This window comes from Schistocerca cancellata, chromosome 5, assembly GCF_023864275.1.
Source record: "Schistocerca cancellata isolate TAMUIC-IGC-003103 chromosome 5, iqSchCanc2.1, whole genome shotgun sequence".
Lineage (NCBI taxonomy): Eukaryota > Metazoa > Arthropoda > Insecta > Orthoptera > Acrididae > Schistocerca > Schistocerca cancellata.
In genome coordinates this window covers 202,243,173-202,263,227 of record NC_064630.1, presented here as the reverse complement: position 1 = coordinate 202,263,227, position 20,055 = coordinate 202,243,173, and the positions used below count along the sequence as shown (strand labels likewise).

Sequence of the window (20,055 nt, the reverse complement as noted above, 5' to 3'; positions counted from 1 at the left end):
CGAAAGCGGTCCTGTACCTGATGGGATTCACGTTATATAGAAGTCATTTCCGACAAGAGTTCGTGAATAAAAAGACTGCATCTGTAATCTCACTCCACTTGGAGAAAAAGACAATTGACAAGTTGCAATGCGTCAGTCAGTAAAGGCACAGCCATTTCCTTGATGCAATATATTTGTCCGTCAAAAGTGTATAAGATCATGCCCACTATTGAATTGTCAGAGAACTCGTTTAGTAAACACGCGAAGAAACCTATCAGAGGCGTGACATAGGAGGGCTAAAAAAGAATAAACACTCTTTCTTGCCTTTAATCACGTTCAGATTTCGTCGAATGGTTTTGACTGGTCCATAGTGGTTCCAGCCTGTATACCAGAGCACTGCACTCCAGAAAGATGAGATCTCGGTCAGTGGGGTCCTTAGAGAAAGGCTGAATCATCTGGGGAGGATCAGCAGGGTGAAAGGTTGTTGAGAATGTCTTCCTGTTGCCCATCACACTGTAAACTGTCGTTATCGACCGCGAAATGTGTGGGTATTGGCCCAAAGAAGGGATGGTTCCATCGATGCTCTTTATGCCAACCCATACGACTTTTTCATGTCGATTCTGAGCGGAGGTATGTCTGAAATGTTATTCTCGGCCACCCATAAGAAAAAACGCTGGGCGTCACGACTCTGACCTCCGTGCAGAAGCGCCAAAGGTATGGGTGTAATACGAGTAACGGTGGCTGTGACGACCTTCCCAACGTCTGAGATGTCCACGGCAGCAGAACTGTGGTGAAATTTGGTGCCCATGTAACATCACTAATCCACCTTTCACCTCTCTTAATCTTCGGAACTCTGGCTGGCCTTTTTTTTCTTTTTATCATCTGTTGACACCTTGTGTCGCCCAGCCCGACGATGTAGTTCAGAAATGGTTCAAATGGCTCTGAGCACCATGGGACTTAATTTCTGAGGTCATCAGTCCCCTAGAACTTACAACTACTTAAGCCTAACTAACCTAAGGACATCACACGCATCCATGCCCGAGCAGGATGCGAACCTGCGACAGTAGCGGTCGCGCGGTTCCAGACTGTAGCGCCTAGAACCGCTCGGCCACTCCAGCCGGCGACGTTGTAGTGCTCCACGCTTTATCACCATTGCAAAGAAAGGTCGTGAACACTTTTCATCCAAATTTCAGAAGCATGCGCCGTAGTGGGACACAGTTACAGGGTTTCGAAAAAGTGATTCTATAACTGTGTTGCAAAACAGAAGTTTAATTTCAATAAGTGACGACTTAAGCTGTCAGGTTCTTGGATCTCCGCCAAGATGAAAGATATTATCGAACAGTAGTGTGTGGGGAACGTAAAAATCTAACAGAAAGTCACCTGAGTGGCACGTTGACAGGAATATATTGTTTCAAAAAGATTCGTCCGGTTCACAAGACTATACCTTCAACCAGAAAAGGAACATCAGATTTTACAATTGTATATATCTTCTCCATGCATGCACAAACAACATTCGTTTTCTTTTTTCCAAAGATACATTTCACAAATGTTCCAAGCGTCCTAAACTGCGCGTATCACAATCAGATGATAATGAAACTAATCGCATACTTTTGCGAATAAATATGAAGTTACTCTTTCTCTGCAGTTGCTGTGCGCCGTCGCAGTTCATTGAAAGTTGTCGGAAGGACAGCCACAATGGCGGGGTCTTTCAGAAGCCCTCACAAAACAAGAACCACATACCGTGGCAGCAGGAGACTGCAGGCCAAAACTGCAATTCTAAATCCACATGACCTTCACGGCAGATCCGTCGTTGAGGCAGCGCTTTATTAAAAAATATTATAACATGCAAGTGGCGGTGTAGTGGTGCTTCGTCCTGTTCTGAAATGGTGTTTTTCTCATGATTTCGCAACAGTGTAATGAAAGAGCGAGCTGCACCACAAAGAACCTCCATCAGCGACCATACGAACCGACAACATACATCTGCCACAGTCAAACTATTAATTTCGATGCGTAAGTTAAAAATTACCTCATCTTCCTTCCTGAAGAGGATAACAGTTCTGTTAAACAGAGTGAATTTTCTTGAAAACCTTACATTTTCGTAACAATATCGCTCCATTTCATTATCAACTATCAGTACCTACAGGATGATGGTGCTCACCAAATGTGAGACTGATCAGTGGGTCTTAATAACTGCACTTCCTCGGGAAAGCGCAGGAGAATATTTTTCATAAGTGAAAACGAAACTGTATTTCGACAATGTACAACCACCCGTGGTCACCAGAAGACACCTGGAAAATATGCCAGGATAGAGGTCGAAACAACGAGCTTGGAGATGTCTAGTCACAGGACATTTATACTTTCAGAAAGTAAACTGCTGAACAATGTTTGTTATCCGACATTCTCAAAAGTATCGTGCAGAATTGTATGTATCGGTATATTCCGCTTCAATTGGAGTATGTACTTGGCAACGTGATGCGTAGTGCTGGGGTCCGGACGGTGGTAGCGTCCGATGATGATGTGAGGAGGGGACACCGCGGCGCGGCGACATACCTGGCGCTAATTAGGCGGCGGGCCGGCCCGGCCGCTATGCCCGGCATTGTCTCGCGGCCGGCGCTCCTGGCGGCGCCGCCACGCCACGAGGCGCCGTGCAGGCCGCAGGCGCGCCGCCGCCCTCCTGCCTGCCGCTGCCGCTGCCGCGTGCTCGGCGGGCAGCCGACCGCGCAGGGGCCGGCCCACACGACTCGCCATGACCCGGAGCCCAAGACTGCATTTCTTAACCGGTTACAGTGCTTATTTGCAACTAAAACGTACTACATTGAGACATTTTACTATGCACAGCGTAACGTTGGATTCATGTTCACTTGACCAGCTTTACAAGTGGATTCTGCATCTCTGGCATAGAGCACTTCGTGTATCATTGTCAGCCCCCCCCCCCCCCCCCGGTTTCCCGTTCCAGTCTTGAAATGGTGCGACAGAAGAAAAACGATTGTTGGTAAGCCTTCAGATGCTGATACCGACTGGCAGGCAAGATTCGACGACAAGTAGATACTGCGTTCTTAGACAAAAAGGCAGATCTTAGACAATATCGTCAATCAGAATGAGATTTTCACTCTGCAGCGGAGTGTGCGCTGATATGAAATTTCCTGGCAGATTAAAACTGTGTGCCCGACCGAGACTCGAACTCGGGACCTTTTCCTTTCGAGGCGAGATACTGGCAGAAGTAAAGCTGTGAGACCGGGCGTCAGTCGTGCTTCGGTAGCTCAGATGGTAGAGCACTTGCCCGCGAAAGGAAAAGGTCCCGAGTTCGGGTCTCGGTCGGGCACACAGTTTTAATCTGCCAGGAAGTTTAATATCGTCAACGTTACTTCAAGGAAGGCTCGGGTAGTGCGTTACCGTTTTGATCAATACCCGTCCGCTGCACTACAGGTGATCGCGACGGAAGATCGAGCAGCAATGCAGCAAGGATACCTGTGTTTGCAGTTGTAGGACACGAACAGCTAGCAGCATATGCACGGTGACTGGAAGAGAAGCCGTGGGCCGAGTCTCGCCACCCAAGGAACTGCAACTAGTGTGACGTGGACTGCCATATAGCTGCGTTCTTCGCCGGCAGCAACGATGCCCCCGCGGTACAGGGGAGCCGTTCCTTTCAACCAGGTAGCCAGCAGTCATAGGAAGAGGGCCGGCCGGTGTGGCCGATCGGTTCTAGGCGCTTCAGTCTGGAACCGCGCGACCGCTACGGTCGCAGGTTCGAATCCTGCCTCGGGCATGGATGTGTGCGGTGTCCTTAGGTTAGTTAGGTTTAACTAGTTCTAAGTTCTAGGGACTGATGACCTTAGCTGTTAAGTCCCATAGTGCTCAGAACCATTTGAACCATTTTTGAAGTCATAGGAAGAGGAAGATCCCACGTCCTCCACAGCGGCAAGAAAGCGGCAGAGAGTGATGGAGTTCCTTGTGGAATGTGACAGAAAAAACTGTTGTCAGAATCTATTTGAATTACATATAGTGTATACACTGATCAGCCAGAACATTATGATCCTCGACCTACTATCGATACAAACCCGTCCAGGCGATAGCCGATTCACCTGACGAAGAATAACTGCTAGTCAGACACACGCACGGTGCGTGTAGTATCAGTTAGAGTGCTGTCAGTGTGTATAATGGGGAAGGCGCGCTTTATCTCAGTTTGACGAAGGGCAGATTGTGATGGCCCAGAGGTGTGGTCCCGAGCATTTCGCAAACTACATGATTTTTCAGGTGTTCGAGGAGTGCTGTGGTGAGAGTCTTTAACACGTGGCGAAATCAAGGTGAAACCACGTCCAGATGTCGTGGAGTTGAGCGGCCACCTCTCATTACAGATGTCGAACGTTGTAGGCTTCGTAGACTGGTAAAAGAGGTCAGGCGACGAACTGTGGCGGAATTAACATCAGACTTTAATGCTGGCCAGAGTACAAGTGTGTCTAACATACAGTGCACCGAGCACTCCTAACTATGGGCCCCACAGTATGCATGTACCAATGTTAAAAGCACGACAACCAGGACTGAAATGGGCACGTGATCATCGGGATTGGAAATTGGCATTGGCAGGGCGTTGCATGGTCTGATGAATCCCGATTCCTTCTTCATCATGCAGATTGGGGGGCGCGGATCTGTCGTCTTACAGGGGAACAGCTCCTTCACACCTGTACTGGGGGGCGGAGACAAGCAGGCGGCAGCTCGATTTTGTGACTTGGGGAACATTCACGTGGGGCATCCATGGGTCCAGTGGACCTCGTGCAAGGCACCATGACAGCCAAAGAGTCTCGTACAATTGTTGCAGACCACGTACATCCCTTCACGACGATCACGTTTTCGACTGTAGTGGCACTGTTCATTAAGACAATGCGCCATGTCATAAGGCCAGGAATGGAGTGGTTCAAGGCACACAGTGGACAGTTCCAATTGATGTGCTGGTACCCACCTCGACAGATCTGAACCCGATCGAACACGTCTGTGATGTGGCTGAACATATCGTCAAAGTTCATCGCCACACTCCCCCCTCCCCGGAATTTACTTGGGAGTGCAGATGTGGTGCCATTTCCCTCCTGCGATCTACCATGGCCTCATTGCTTCCGTGCCGTGAAGTGTCGCCGCTGTTATCTGTGCCAAAGGTGGACATAGTGTTCTGGCTGATCAGTGTACTAGTGACAGAGAGAATCAAACAAAGAGTAGGATAATATAAGTGCTATATATAGTTGCGTATGTGAATAGGTATAGTCTTCATTAACAGTAGAAAGAATTACGTTGCTGGGAAGTATTATTATGTCAGCTTTAAAAGTGAACAATATTTTGTGCCATGAGATGCCGATGTAAAGGAGAAAAAACTGACTCTTGATAGTAATGATTCGAGTATGAATGTATATCTTTTAAACTGTGGGAAACACGCTACAATTTAATTATAAAATAACTAAAACGCGTCTATGTCGAATCTCTACTTTTACCTCCACTACCTTTCCATGGAACTAATGTACGAGACAGCAGTATACTGGTTTCCTCTGCCAGGAACATACTTTCATTAAATTTGAAGAGCAGACCCTAAAGTGATGAGCATCTCCGTGAGGCTTACTGGCCTTATGACTTAACGTGTCACTCTTTGGATAACCACCACTTAAATGGCTACCCATGAATTCTGATTTCCGCCACACCAGCCATGAATTTGGTAAGCTGCTCTAAACTAGCCATCCATAATTACACGGGTAGATTCCTGCCTATCGTGTAAGACTGAAATATTCTCAGAGAAAAAAAGTGATTTCGTCAAACATTTTATCATTTTCGGACACGTACCCCGATGTTCCACTTGTTTGTCTAACTTTACACTTTTCAGAAAAGGACCAGGGTGCACCATTGGGAATTTTCGCCTGCATTAGTCTCTTTCTCGTTCCTTATTGTACTGTCAACTGGTAACAATAAGCGCCCCGCCATTCGTGGGCACACCACCTCCTTCCTCAATATACCTACTTTGGTTTTGAGCAAGATGAACACTTCTGTCATTGCAAATTGTACAGATTCGGTGTTGTCTGATACTGGTCAGTCCCCGAGTTTCTGTACTCTTTACAAAAGAGATTTTTAACGGCTTCAAAATTTTGCGTCCTTTTTAAAAGAAAGGTACTGATTTCCTCTACATTTTCCATATAAGCTTCGGCCTGCGCCATCCTGGACTCACCGAATTTTGTCGTTTACGAAACTTCTACTTCTCTTCGATCGACTCAGATTTAGAGTTTACCTTTCTTACTGAATCTCCCATTTTTGATCAGAATCGCTTTCTTTCCATCCTCGCTCCTTTCCTATCTTCTCCCACTTTTCTGTTTCTTTTCTCAACTTTTCTTTCTCTTTCCTCAGCTTCTTTACTATCATTTTTTGCATTTTTTCGTATTTTGTTCGACTTTATTCCCATGGTTTTTTTCTATATTGTTAGGCTTTTTTCCTGTTTTGTTCGGCTTTTTTCTTGTGTGTGTGTGTGTGTGTGTGTGTGTGTGTGTGTGTGTGTGTGTGTGTGTGTGTGTGTGTGTGTGGACATACCACTAAGCCATCAGGACACAGTGGTCATTGTAACTGCAAAGACTACCCTAGCACGCCTCCCATCAGACGGAAATTGTTGTCAACATATCCACACACTACTAGTGTAGCGCCCCTTGCCAATTACTTGCGGCGTTTCGCCGATTCCCGTGAGAGTTCGATCCTGTTGTGCATCTACACTGAATATACATGTACGCAGTGTCTGTTCTTTTGGACATGTTGCAAGTGACGGACACACGGCAACTGCAACAATTTTCATTATTCTTTGAAATAGCACCGACTAGAGACTGCCTATCTCTGTCTCAAAGAATTAAGTTAGACGAATTTCAGAGAACAGCAGGGGATAGGACCCGTGGTTCAGAAATCCGTCCGCTTTTAGCAGCGGTGAGGTGAAGACATCTGCTGCGTCCCACCAGCGGGGCCACACAGGAGTAGTTCATGTATATTTGCTCGTTGTTATTTTGATTTCACGTTCAGCACACTATCCTATAGGCAGGATATGACAAACATCACTTTTCAACTGGCCCACGGCAGAGCACCTGCTTACCCACGAGCAGTACCCTTGTGACCAACTCAGACTGGATTCATTATTCACTGGGAGCATACATTTTTCCATCATGTCCAGTATCGTTTATGTAAAGATGATACCTGCGACGCGTGCACTGACGTGGCTAATAAGTACGCTGATGGCCCAAAGTTCAAACACTCCAGCGGTCTTATTGGAGCCGTCATGGCGGACCATGCGGGACTTGGCCGAGGACACTGCGAGTATTTGAGCTTTCGTTTGAGGTGCCAGAAGATGTTGACAAGGCAGTTTTTCGACCGTATGGGTTTGGCAGCCACCGACATGTGATACCTGCCGAATGCAAGGAGCATCCCCATTATGGTCAACGCCATGCAGCTCGTTAACATCTGAGTCGTGACGACAGAGAGAACGCTCTCGTCTCTACATGGAGGATATGCAACTCTGCCAGGGTAGAATGGATGACCAAACTGCTGCCACGCCATTCACCTTGCCCAGAACTTGAAACCCTTATATGGAACCTTCATCTAGTAGACACGTGGAAATCAGATTAACTTGGATCCATTCGACAGTACAATATTAATATTACTTTTACAGAAGACGTTGTTTCAAACAAGCGATATCTCTTAAAAAATTCATTACAGTGTGACTTTAGGTGCTTGATGCTGTCAAACTTGGAACGTTCCTGGAATGGCTTGTATTTACACCGTAACCGAAATGTAGAACCAAATGCATTGGTTCTTAATTGTAAAAACAAGCACACTTAAAATTTGTCGATTACAGCGCCATCTACCACGAATGTAAAACAGTGGCTTGAGTATACCGTTCGTATTTTTTGGCGTAGAATACGAATAAGCAATAAAAATCGCGGTTGATTTCCAATTGGAAACAGAATGTTGATCCCGCCAATGGTAGCAGGGTTGGTTAGGAGGTGGTCAGTTGTAACACAGACAGATGTCCCCTTTACTAATATTAACTTTTCACCTAGAGCATTTTCTTTTTCTTTATTGTACGATGCGTCGGTTACTTGTCTCAAGTAAAAACAGGCACCCTGTATATAGGATGAAGCAACATATGAGTCTGCACTTGTAAGTGATTAGTCTCCGGGCGGTGCAGTCATGGACTGTGCGGCTGGTCCCGGCGGAGGTTCGAGTCCTCCCTCGAGCATGGGTGTGTGTGTTTGTCCTTAGGATAATTTAGGTTAAGTAGTGTATAAGCTTAGGGACTGATGACCTTAGCAGTTAAGTCCCATAAGATTTCACACACATTTGAACATTTGATTACTCTCCAGGTATGTGAATAATAAACTACGCCGTGGTGTACAATGCCTCTATTATGGCGTCTGCCACTTGAGTTGGATTAACATCTCCCTGAGGCATTCATCCTTTATAAACGTACCCCGTGTGAAAACGAGCTTCTCTTGTTTGTCAAAATTTTAAACATGGTTGAAGCAGCAACTGTTGAAAATCTTCACGGTAAGTGATATCAGCCATACAGTCCTACCTCGTATGTGTCTCAGATTGAGGTGCTACACTTAAAGCCAAAAAATAACGCCCCACGAAGGAGTTTTGCAAATTGATAGCAAACAGATATTCATTCGGGTATCTATGGAAAATGCAAAATTGTAAACTTTGGTGACCGTCGGGAGAATGTGCGACGGTGCAGCGCAGTTTCACCGTGCAGCTGGCGAAAGCAGTATACAGGGTACTTGTCGATACCACGGCATAAAGTATTGCGAATTTCATTCCGTGTACTCAGTTGGACAGCAACTATGCCCTGCAGACAGGCGCATGAGAAATATAGCACACGTCAGCATTGAGGAGTATAGTTGGGCTCCAGGAAACCGGTTGAAGTAATTTGAATAGGAGTGATCCCACTATTCGACGATACTGGAAGAAATGGGTTCACCGTGGCCGACCACAGCATCAAGAAGCAAGCGGTCGGCGTAGAGAGACGAAAGAACGTGAGGGCCGTCAGAGAGGTACACAGGGCCCAGATTCGTCGTTACTATTGATGCAACTGGTGCTTCAGTGACCACAACGACAATTAATAGGAGGCTCACAGAAAGGGGGATGAGCTAACGGTACCCCTTGCACCGACTAACATAGACGTCTGTACGCCAACAGTCACGTCTGCAGTGGTGTCGGGTACAGTCAGCCTGAATTTCCATTGACTGGAGTAGAATTCTCTTCAATGGTGCGTCCTGCTTGTAACTGAACCCTGATGACGAGTGTAGACGTGTCTGGACATAGTCTGGACAACGGTGGGATACCACCGTGGCGGTCGCCGCCCCCCCTCCCCTTAAGGCCCTGCAGCCAGGAGTGATGGTCTGGGATGCTACTTTTTGTTTTTGTTTTTCCCCACAGCAGAGCCCCTTCGATTGTCATCCGCGGCAGCCTTAGAGCACAGCGGTACGTCGACAATATTCTACGCCCCATTTTGTTCCCTTTAAGGCAAGTCACCCTGGGCTTCCATTCCAGCATGATAATGCCCACCTGCACACGGCGAGAGTTTCTGCTGCCTGTCTTCGTGCTTGCCAAACCCTGCCTTGGCCAGCGAGGTCCCAGGATCTCTCCCATCTGAGAGCGTCTGGAGCATTATGGGCAAGGCATTACAACCACCTCGGGATTTTGACGATCTAACACCCTAACGGGACGGAATTTGGCACGATATTGCTCAGGAGGACATCCAAAACTATTAATCATTGCTAAGTCGAATACCTGCCTCCATAGAGCGAGAGGTGGACCAATGCGTTATTGACTTGCTCAATTTGTGAAGCTCTTTCTCTTGAATAAATCATCCAGTTTTTCTGAAACTGTAGTAATTTATTTGTCTGTACATGTACATCACATTTATCGATTTCCCTACCATTCGGATAATTCCTTCGTGATGCGTCTATTTTTGTCTTAGAGTGTATATTCAAATACCAGCCGAACGTGAGCTTTGTAAGCTGCCTTTTTCATGGATGAACTTCACCTCCTGAGAAATTTCCCAATGACTCGCAGTAAGGCAACTGCCTTTCCTACGATTATGTTCATTTTTAACAAGTTTCTCTGTCTGTTTTTCTTTCCTAGTATTTATCGCGTCGTTCAGGGTCCAGTTTTTTTATGATTCGTCAAATTTATTTTTATTTCACCTTTGTTGTGGGATGCCCTTCCCGTCGTCACAGTCATCAGTTAATCTGTGGAAGAGAACTTACGTGGGCGATCTGTGTCTCTGCACGTAACCGTACTTTACCTGCCTGTGTACCGTATTTTCAGAGGTGGAGGTCAGGGAGCAGTGTAACCTTTGCGAACCGCCTGAAAGATGCTCAGATTGACCGCTATAACAGAAAAATATCGTTAATCCATCACGTGGGTTCGATTCGGATCTGGCTCAGCTCATAGTCTCGCAGACTAATGAACCGCATGTTAAACTATAATAGCGTACATTCATCTTGAGGGTAAAAGATCGCTTTTTGTGTCGCTGTTTGCTTTAAAATAAATATGATTTGAAAAAGAATTTTGCCTTTAACAAGCACGATTTTTTTTCCTTACAGTCAGATACATATAAAACGTTCACCCGGCGATTACCACCGGTGACTCACGCTCGATCCTCCGAGCGGGGGCGTGCACCAGAAGTGGTTCACGCTGTACTAGCTGTGAACGCACTCGATTCTACCAATTATGCTACCAGCAATACACTACCGTATAATGTATTGCCTATTAAGTAGGCATAAAAAACACCTGCGAATGCAACTTTGTGTGACCCTACAACGAGACAGCTTTGAACAAATGAAATTTGTGATGAATATGGTGTAAACTTATTTTACGTGATCTCTCTAGTTGTCTTAAAAGAATGGACTTATGCCACGTTCAAAATAAGAGGTCAACATGTAAAATAGTAGCCTACACCATTCGAATATGACCACTGCCCCACTGCGAGAAACAAGAAAATCAGTGCCGTCAGACGGAAGAAATGTGAATACATGCGCAACCCCTCCGTCAGAAGCACAATCCTCAGTGCTTGCGTGAACTTGTTGATTGAAATTTTACTACAACCTATGGTTCCCTTTGTTTTTTAATAGTACATATTGTTGTCATGTAGCTGTCTGTCGTCTTTAGTGCATCTGATATTTGGTACTGTCTGGCGAGTTACAACACGCATTTATGGAACAGAACAAACAAAAATGATGATGACAGTAAAGAAGTATAGGAAGGAATACCGAAGAGAAGACTACATGGAGAGGAATGAAAACCTGCACCTTCGTCAACATCTACAGCAACACTCCGCGTGCCAACTTACGGAGGTTTTTGTGGTTTCAGGAGTGTCATAACTCTGTGAAACTGTTCCGTAATGTGGGGTGATTTGGAACTACTGGGTTGAATTGAAACACCGTGTCCATTTCAGCCACTCATCTTTTCTGTGGAGGGATACTTTGCTGCAACTAATGGAAACTATCTTCCGCAGTCACCAGGTGTATTAGTCGTTACAGTGGTACAGAAACTGTGTGTGTCAGAGGTGTGATATTAAAAAATAATATATTTAAGCGTAAATTTTTTCTAAAAACAAACTACTGCACAGCTTCTCTGCTAATAGTAATACTGTTCTCTAGCATTGGAATGTGGAGAACAACTATCAGTCACGATGTATGAGAAGTTAGGATATGTTTGGTTATGTTATTCGTTAGTTACAGACGTAAATATGCAAAATAATATTTTTTCAAGTTGAATTGAAACATGCCGCGAGTGTACAAAAAGAAGCTTGCGCCAGCTGGCTATCATAGATACAGCGAGACTAACTCTCAGAGAGTTTTTACTGATGTCAGGGCACATAAAGTATCTCTTAGCAATGCATCCAAAAGATATGGAATACTTGCTAGTACACTCTCAGGGAAGTTAAACAACAACAATCCTTTACATATAGGTGGACAAATTGTGTTAATGGTAGAAATAAGTGGGTTATTTAAATGTACACAATGGTGTCAACCAATTACGACTACTGAGGTTAGGGATACTGCACAGTGCTACTTGGTCCGAAGTGGAGGATTAGAAAAGAGGTTTGAAGACAACAAGCCTGCACATAAGTGGACGAAAAATCTACTGTCATGTAACAAGAACCTTTCTGAACATTTCAATAAAAATGTAAAGCTCATGTGAACACAGAAGTTTTAGCACACTGCTCCAAAAATTTGGAGGAGACTGTGATAAGTGTCCCACCCAATCACATAGTCACCTACGATGAGACCAACTTCTCCAATGATCTTGGTGCTGTCAGAGTGTTGATCCACACAGGTCCATAGACTCATCGAAAACATGTAAGTTTGTGATGAAGGTAAAAGGAGCTGATTTTCTATGAACAAGAGTAATATTTGAAACTGTTGAAGGCAATGACATCTTGTAAACAAATGTGTGGTATTAAGTAATTAATGTTGAGGTGTGTTCTGTGAAACGTCATTGTCTTAATAAGTAAGCTCAGAGGGTGAATATTTAATAAAGCCTGTTGATAATACAAAAAATAGTAATTGGCTGGATGTAATATAAATGGATTTTTCTTCATAAAATGCAGATGTGTTTAATGTGTTCTAATTCACCTTCTCGCGTGTTTTAAATGCAATTATTGTTCACGTCTTGTGGTGATATGGAAAACAGTTTAGATTAAAATTCAGAGAAGGGTTCCGGTACAGAATTTTCATCCTTGGGCCACAGCTAGAGATGCTGTATTTAAGATTTCAAAGTTGTAGTGCAAAATTCAGATATCAATTTTCGCTAAACACTTCTTTTTCTGTTCCAGTTCAGCCCAAGTTACAGTACTCGAAAACACACACAGTCAGGTAAGTTTGTGCAAGTACAAGAGCGAGGAGGAGGAACATAAAGAGACATGGTATGGAAATATGATGAATAAGAGGGATATAAGAAGACGAAAAAGGTGTACGTAAAGAAGAAGAAGAAGAAGATGATGATGATCAAAAGAAAGAGGAAGAAGCGGATGATAAAGAGATGGTATATTGAAGGTTTCAAAGTTGTACTGCAATATTTAGACAGCAATTTTCATTAATCACTTCTTTTTCTGTTCCAGTTCTCACTAAGTTACGATATTCGAAAACACAAACAATCAGGTCACAACCAATAAAATTGTTCTGGGCTTAAGGCCGCATTGTCTGTAAAATTCCGACGTTTCGGCGACTGTTGCAAGGCGCCTTTCTCAGGGTGTACTGCTAACTGCTGAATGAGCACTAGTTTGGATACTTATATACTGTGGAGGAGTGCTGTCATTGGATGCGAGGGTGAGGAGGAATGGTATTAGGAATTCATTTTATTGGTCTCTGCATTGCGTGTTGTCATTGGCGGAAATGGGCGTTTTCCATTGGAGTTTCCTTTACTGCTTGCCGTTGGTGGAACTCGGCGAATAGAAGACTGAGCGGCGACTACAGCGTAGCGTTGTTTACTAACTGCTAACTAGGCCGCGTCAGCGCTGTGTACCCTCCACCGCTGAAGCCTACCACGCGCCTGTTGCTCTGCGAGATCTGTCCTACTGCAAAGCTGTCACAGCTGGCAGCCAAGACGCTGGAAGTCGGTACCCGTCTTCTCTGTTCATATTGTCGGGTCGTTTGGCTATTTCTATAGCCTCTCTAATCTTCCTCCTCAAACTAAACGGCTGTTTCGCCAGTACGCGGGCCTCTCGAAATTCGACAATTGAGAAGTTTCATGCCGCCGTAGTCTATGAAATCAAGTGCGAATGTGGACTGGTGTATGTAGGTGAGACTGGGCGTCCAATAAGCACAAGGTTAACTGAACACGAGAGATATATCCGACTCAAACAATGCAAGAAATCAGCGGTGGCAGAGCATCAGGGATAGTGCAGGATGAAGATCGAATTTCGAGAGGCCCGCGTACTGGCGAAACAGCCGTTTAGTTTGAGGAGGAAGATTAGAGAGGCTATAGAAATAGCCAAACGACCCGACAATAAGAATAGAGAAGACGGGTACCGACTTCCAGCGTCTTGGCTGCCAGCTGCGTCAGCTTTGCGGAAGGACATCTCTCGCAGAGCAACAGGCGCGCGGTAGGCCACAGCAGTGGAGGGTAGACAGAGCGCTGACGCGGCCTAGTCTATACTACGCAGTTAGTAAACAACACTACGCTGTAGTCGCCGCTCAGTCTCCTATTTGCTGATTTCCACCAATGGCAAGCAGTAAAGGACACTCCAATGGAAAACGCCCATTTTCGCCAATGACAACACGCAATGCAGAGACCAATAAAATGAATTCCTAATACTATTCCTCCTCACCCTCGCATCCAATGACAGCACTCCTCCACAGTATATAAGTATCCAAACTAGTACTCATTCAGCAGTTAGCAATACGCCCTGAGGAACGCGCCTTGCAACAGTCGCTGAAACGTCGGAATTTTACAGATGACAATGCGGCATCAAACCCAGAAGAATTTTATTGATGTGACAGCGGCCGCGGAAGCCTATGTATACACATTCAGGTCAGTTTATTCAAGTATAAGAACAAGGAGGAGGAGAGTAAAGAGGTATGGTAGAGGCATATGATAAGGGAGATAGAAGACGAAAAAGATAAGCGAAGGAAGAAGAAGAAGATGATGATGATGATCATGAAGAAGAAGAAGAAGAAGAGGAAGAGGAAGGGGAAGGGGAAGGGAAAGGGAAAGGGGAAGGGGAAGATGATGACGAGATGCTATATTAAGATTTCGGAGTTGTAGTGCAATATTCAGACATAAAGTTTCATTAAACCATTCTTTTTTTTTTTTACAAATCACCCCAAGTTACGCTACTCGAAAATAAACACTGCCAGGTCAGTTATTGCGTGTAGAAGAGTAATAAAGAGGAAAGGAAAGAGGCATGATAGGGGAATATGAGTAACGAAAATAGAAGAAGAGGACGAAAAAGTTAAAATTACAATGAAATGAACACCCTTGGCTGCTTACAGGCGTTGACATACGTCAACGGGGATAGATGAAAATGTGTGCCCTGACCGGGACTCGAACCTTGGATCTCCTGCTTACATGGGAGACGCGCTCTCCATCTTTTTCTTTTTTTCTTTTTTTTTTAATCGTTGTGTTTGGTCTTTGCTTGCGTCACATGACATCCGTTAGGTTCGTTTGTTGATCGTTACACTCAGTTTTTTTATTACAGAGACCAACCAGCTCTCTGACCGAACACGCTGAGCTACCGTGCCGGCTGTGCCAGAGATAAATCCCTGCAGTCGCACTATCCTCTGTGTCCTCGGTGGCTCAGATGGATAGAGCGCCTGCTATCTAAGCAGGAGATCCCGGGTTCGAGTCCCGGTCGGGGCACACATTTTCATCTGTCCCCGCTGACGTATGTCAACGCCTGTAAGCAGCTAAGGGTGTTCATTTCATTGTAATGTCGTTCTAACGAGCTGCATGGTCACCTATGGTATCTGTTATTTCGGACATGTCCGAAATAACAGATACCATCTTAATATATGAAAAAGTTAAATTAGAGAAGACAAAGAAGAAGTGGAAGAGGAAGGTGCTAATGATGTTGAGGAGGACGATGAGCATGATAAAAGAGATTAGAATCAGGGAAATGAGCATCGTGACAATCTGGGAGTTAGATACTGAGTCGACATCGACGTTAAGGGAGCACTGGAGTGCGAGCGCGGTCCGCTCGGCCGGCCCCCCACTAAGCGGCGCATCGCGCCACTTGGCGGCGCTGTCAGCTGGCCGTTACACGCCATTGCGACAGTAAAAGCGGCGGCGCCGTGTCGGGCACGCCGAACTGCGGCAACTGTAAAATAAAGTAGTGCGTCCCGGCGTTATCTGGGGGCAGTCAAACAGTCGGAAAACGAGTCGCCACCCCGGCGCCATAAATTCGGCGCGCGAGGGCGCGGCGCGCTGTAAAAGTGAGTCCCCCGGCCGCGGCTGGGCGGGGGAGGCCGGCCCTAAATCTTATTTGGGCGTCCCGTTAAATTAGATGAGGCCGCCGCGGTGCTTCTCCGCTCGATTGACGTCGCGGCCGCCTCTCGACTCGCCTCCATAAATGCGCGCCGTGTGTTTACGCCGCCAACGTGCATTTTAGAGGGCTGCCGTCTCCTCCGCGAAGGCGAAATATTCACCCGCGCTGAGCCAGGAGCTCGCTACTAAGTGGTCGAATAGCGCTCCTGTGCTACGTGACGCGACAATCGTTCCACACCTCACAGCACAGACACATCTCTCGGCAATCTTGTAGTCTACCTTTCCTTTTTTCCTCCTATTCCTCTATTTTAGGGCGTCCTTTTTTTTCGAAAATGTCCCACTGTCCCGAAAGTCTTTTTCGCGACGCTCAAATGTATTTTACTCTCCTGGATGTGTGATTTGCAACGCAATGCTCATTGCGCAAGTGTTTTCGCTAGGAAGCGCCATATATATTTTCGCTAGGAAGCGCCACGTGTACAACTTGCTTCACAATTTTTGTTTATTTACTGTTCGTGTTTTGTACTGTTGGTTGTACAGAGTCATGTTCACTGTTTCATCAGGCCAAAACTGAAGAGTAATTTTAACAGAAATATAAAAAGTGATTTTGTTTTTACCACTGGCAGAGGAGAAACAGTAGCATGTACGTTGTGCAGATCAAACTTTGCTATTAGACATAGTGGAGGGTCTGACACTTTGAATCTTGTTAAGATGGAGCAACATCGCATGAATGTCCAAATGGAAATGCACATTTCAATGAAGTGCGGTGATAGTACAGCAGAATAATTGTAGAACGTCATTTTGGGTCATCTGAGTCCGTAATGCAAAGCTAAACTTCTAGACGATATTGCAGTGCCTGTGTTGTTCAGAAGTGCAATGGAATATTCCTTCGAACGTGAGTGCATGTCCGAAAGAACAGGCGCTGCTGCGACTACAGACGTTATGAAATACATGAGATGTACTCGCAGTTGCGAATATGGGCAACCATCAACTATACAGCGCAATGACGACAGTGAAAATTTGTGCCGGACCGGGACTCGACACCGGATTTCACGCTTATAGCGAGCGGTCGCCTTAGCATTAGGCTATCCAGCCAGACCCAAACTTCCATAGGTCGTCAACCATGTGTCCACAACCTGTACTCGTACGTTAAAAAAATGTCGCCCTGTACGGCAACATATATAATGGATGTACCAGTTGAGCCGTCGTAAAAATTGTTGTTTTGAAGAGCTCGCCGCAGCGCGTTGTGTGAAGCAGTCGCCCTCCGTTTCTGGCGGTGGCGCCGCTGTGGCAATCGCAGCTTGGTGTCTCCCTCTGGTGGGAAAGGGGAAAGGTTACCTGTTCACGTGCATTTAAGGGGCTCCGGAAAGACTCAAAATCATGAAAAGTTCAATTTTTACTTTTTTTCGTTTTCTGAATCTGCAGACTATTACCTTTTAATAGATATATAATTTATTCAATTCCGAAGACTACAACTATTTTTAAATTTTTTTTGAAATGTGTTCTACATGGGCGTGACCCACTGTGGCGCTGTTAAACTGCTGTCAAATGGTGTTATTATTAACGTCCGTGTTCATCAGGTACATTTTAGTGATGTGAGATAAAGTATGTGTTGTGGCTAACCTATTTTCAGAGACTTAGCAGCACCTGAACTGTTGAAAAAGTGTATTCACGGAAAAACTCAAAACCCCAATGAAAGTGTACATAGTGTTATATGGTCGAGAATCCCCAAGACTGTATTTGTTGGAATAGAAACACTTCACTTTGGTGTGTATGATGCTCTTGCGACTTTCAGTGATGGCAACATTATAAGGTGCAAGGTATTTAGAAACATGCCAATGAAGATAGGTTCTAACATGGTACGAGCGATGCTTGCTTTAGACAAGGAACGCCTTCGGGCTGCAGACAGGGCTGTAAAGAGTCCAGAAATACAAGCAAGAGTAAACAGGAGGAGGAACAAGAGGAAGCTGGAGGAGGAGTTTGCAGAGGATGAAGATAATCCATCCTATGAACCTGGAATGCACTGAAAAGTTAATCCAATCTTTGTCACTCGATTCCCAAAACTTTTATTTTCTCATACTAATTACATGTTTTCTAAGGATCTTCCAAACATATTTGTTTCAAACTTTCAGTAAATGTTACACAGTACCTTCTGCATAATTTAACACAGCCTTTTTCCAAAAAACTGTATATTTCTGAATATATAAATAAAGAATTGCAAAAAAATGTTGTGAGTTTTCATTACAATTGAAAAAAAATTATCTGTAATAACTAAACTAAAATTTTGTAAAATCCCTGCGTTAAGTTGTAGCCCATATTCCAATAAATAATCTGTAAAAAGTTCAACTTCCTACCTCAAATACTTTGTGAGGAAAGATGTAATTTATAACCGTTATTTTAACATTGCAAGTATAGGGCGTTCCGGAGCCCCTTAAGGGGAGCTATAAGCTCGCCGAGTGGTCAGTCTGGGTGGGTCTGGAGTCAGTCTGGGGTCAGTCTCTCGTCAGTCTCTCGTCAGTCTCTCGTCAGTCTCTCGTCAGTCTCTCGTCAGTCTCTCGTCAGTCTCTCGTCCCCAGCTTGCTAGTCTGTCTCTCGCCCGAATTTGTGGCGCAGTGAGAGAACTCAACGAGTGGTCGCCCGGTCGGAGGCTTAGTTTCTGCATCTGAGTCTGCGCGTTAGGCCGCCAGCCTGCTCGAGTTGCTCAGGCAACGGTCATTGGCGGTTGGATCGATCGGTTGGTCGGTCGCGCACTGAGGCACAAGATGACTTGTCCGCCCTGAGCGTCGGCTATGTGAGGTCGCCACGTGAGTCCAGTGGGCCGCGCCGTATAGCGAGGGATAGTGGCTTCGCGGCCGACACGAGAGTAACAGGAGTCAACTCACGACATCGGTCTGGCCGGTGTGTGGTGCTACGCCGCGAGACGGGAGATCGGCGCGCCTTCCTGCGTCCGTTGAAGCGGCTGGCAGCGGACGATTCGAGAGAGCGTTTTCGAGGTGCTGCGCCAGGTCTTCGCCAGAAATCGCAGTTTATTAGAAGTTAAGTGATTGGTGATATGTTGTTTCATTTACGTGTTAAATTCTACATGTTTTCTTTGTGAGGTCACCAGCTGCTTTGTTTTGGGGTCGTCCCACCATTCTTCTCTGTTTACCCACCCGCTGGAAGGTGGTTATTTATGAATTGGGTGGTCCGTTTTTCCCTTGTGGAGTAGGTTCGGGTTAGAGCAACCTGCGGTTCGGGTTGTTCGGTAACCTCCCTATCAATGTACCGTACGTTAATAGCTGCCTGTGTCATGTTTGTCGGATTCGGTGTGTTAGTAAATTTATTGTTTGAAGTGTAACGGCCTAATTCCTGAAATATGTTCTTATCTTGCCTATCATCTTGAGAGGCAGAATATGTGTACTGTAGAGCATGTTTGGCCAACCTTGTATAATTTTATGTAAGACTGCATTTCATGAGCTTTTATTTAAATGGTCATTTTAGTATATAAAGTTGCCACGCTTCCAACGTAAGACTTTTCTTAGAAGTTAAAATCAAGTTGCACCGTCGGTGACAAGTTAATCTTTCAATTTTAGTGTTTTGTACCATTCCATCCCTCCTACGCGGTGCATATTTTTATGTGCTTGTGTGAACTGTTAAAACTCTTACTTAAGGTAATCGGGTGTGTTGCAGATTTGCACCTGAGTAGTCTTTCAGAAGGTGTTGTGAGCGGTCGTGACTACGGCCGTGTCAAAAGGGAGCGGCAAGGTTCTCAGCCCGAAAGCTCATACACTCAAAAATTTGTTTCTTTCTGCCTCTGAATAGATTGTAACTTGGTATTTAGAGGGTGCTTTCTGCTTGTAATTGTAAATCTGTTTCAAAAAAAAAAGAAAAAAAAGCTTTTAGGAATAAAACTCCCATTTGTTAAGAGCAATTTCATTTTGATTTCATCAGTTACTCCCTGGCAATTACTTCCACGCTCACATACTGTGATTAAATGTGGTAATGTTCTTGATGAATCACTAGTAAATAAATTCTTAAGAAAAAATTTTGAAAGTAAATTCACGGTTCACCAGTGGAAGTTGCAGACGCATGGTTGACGACATG

At 45.1% G+C, this 20,055-nt stretch overlaps 1 non-coding gene across 1 annotated transcript; it reads left to right on the top strand.

Moving 5' to 3' along the window:
- Positions 1–15,277: 15,277 nt before the first annotated feature.
- Trnar-ucu (transfer RNA arginine (anticodon UCU)) lies at positions 15,278–15,351 on the top strand. The gene has a single exon. It is a non-coding gene; the product is annotated as a tRNA-Arg (tRNA).
- Positions 15,352–20,055: the final 4,704 nt, after the last annotated feature.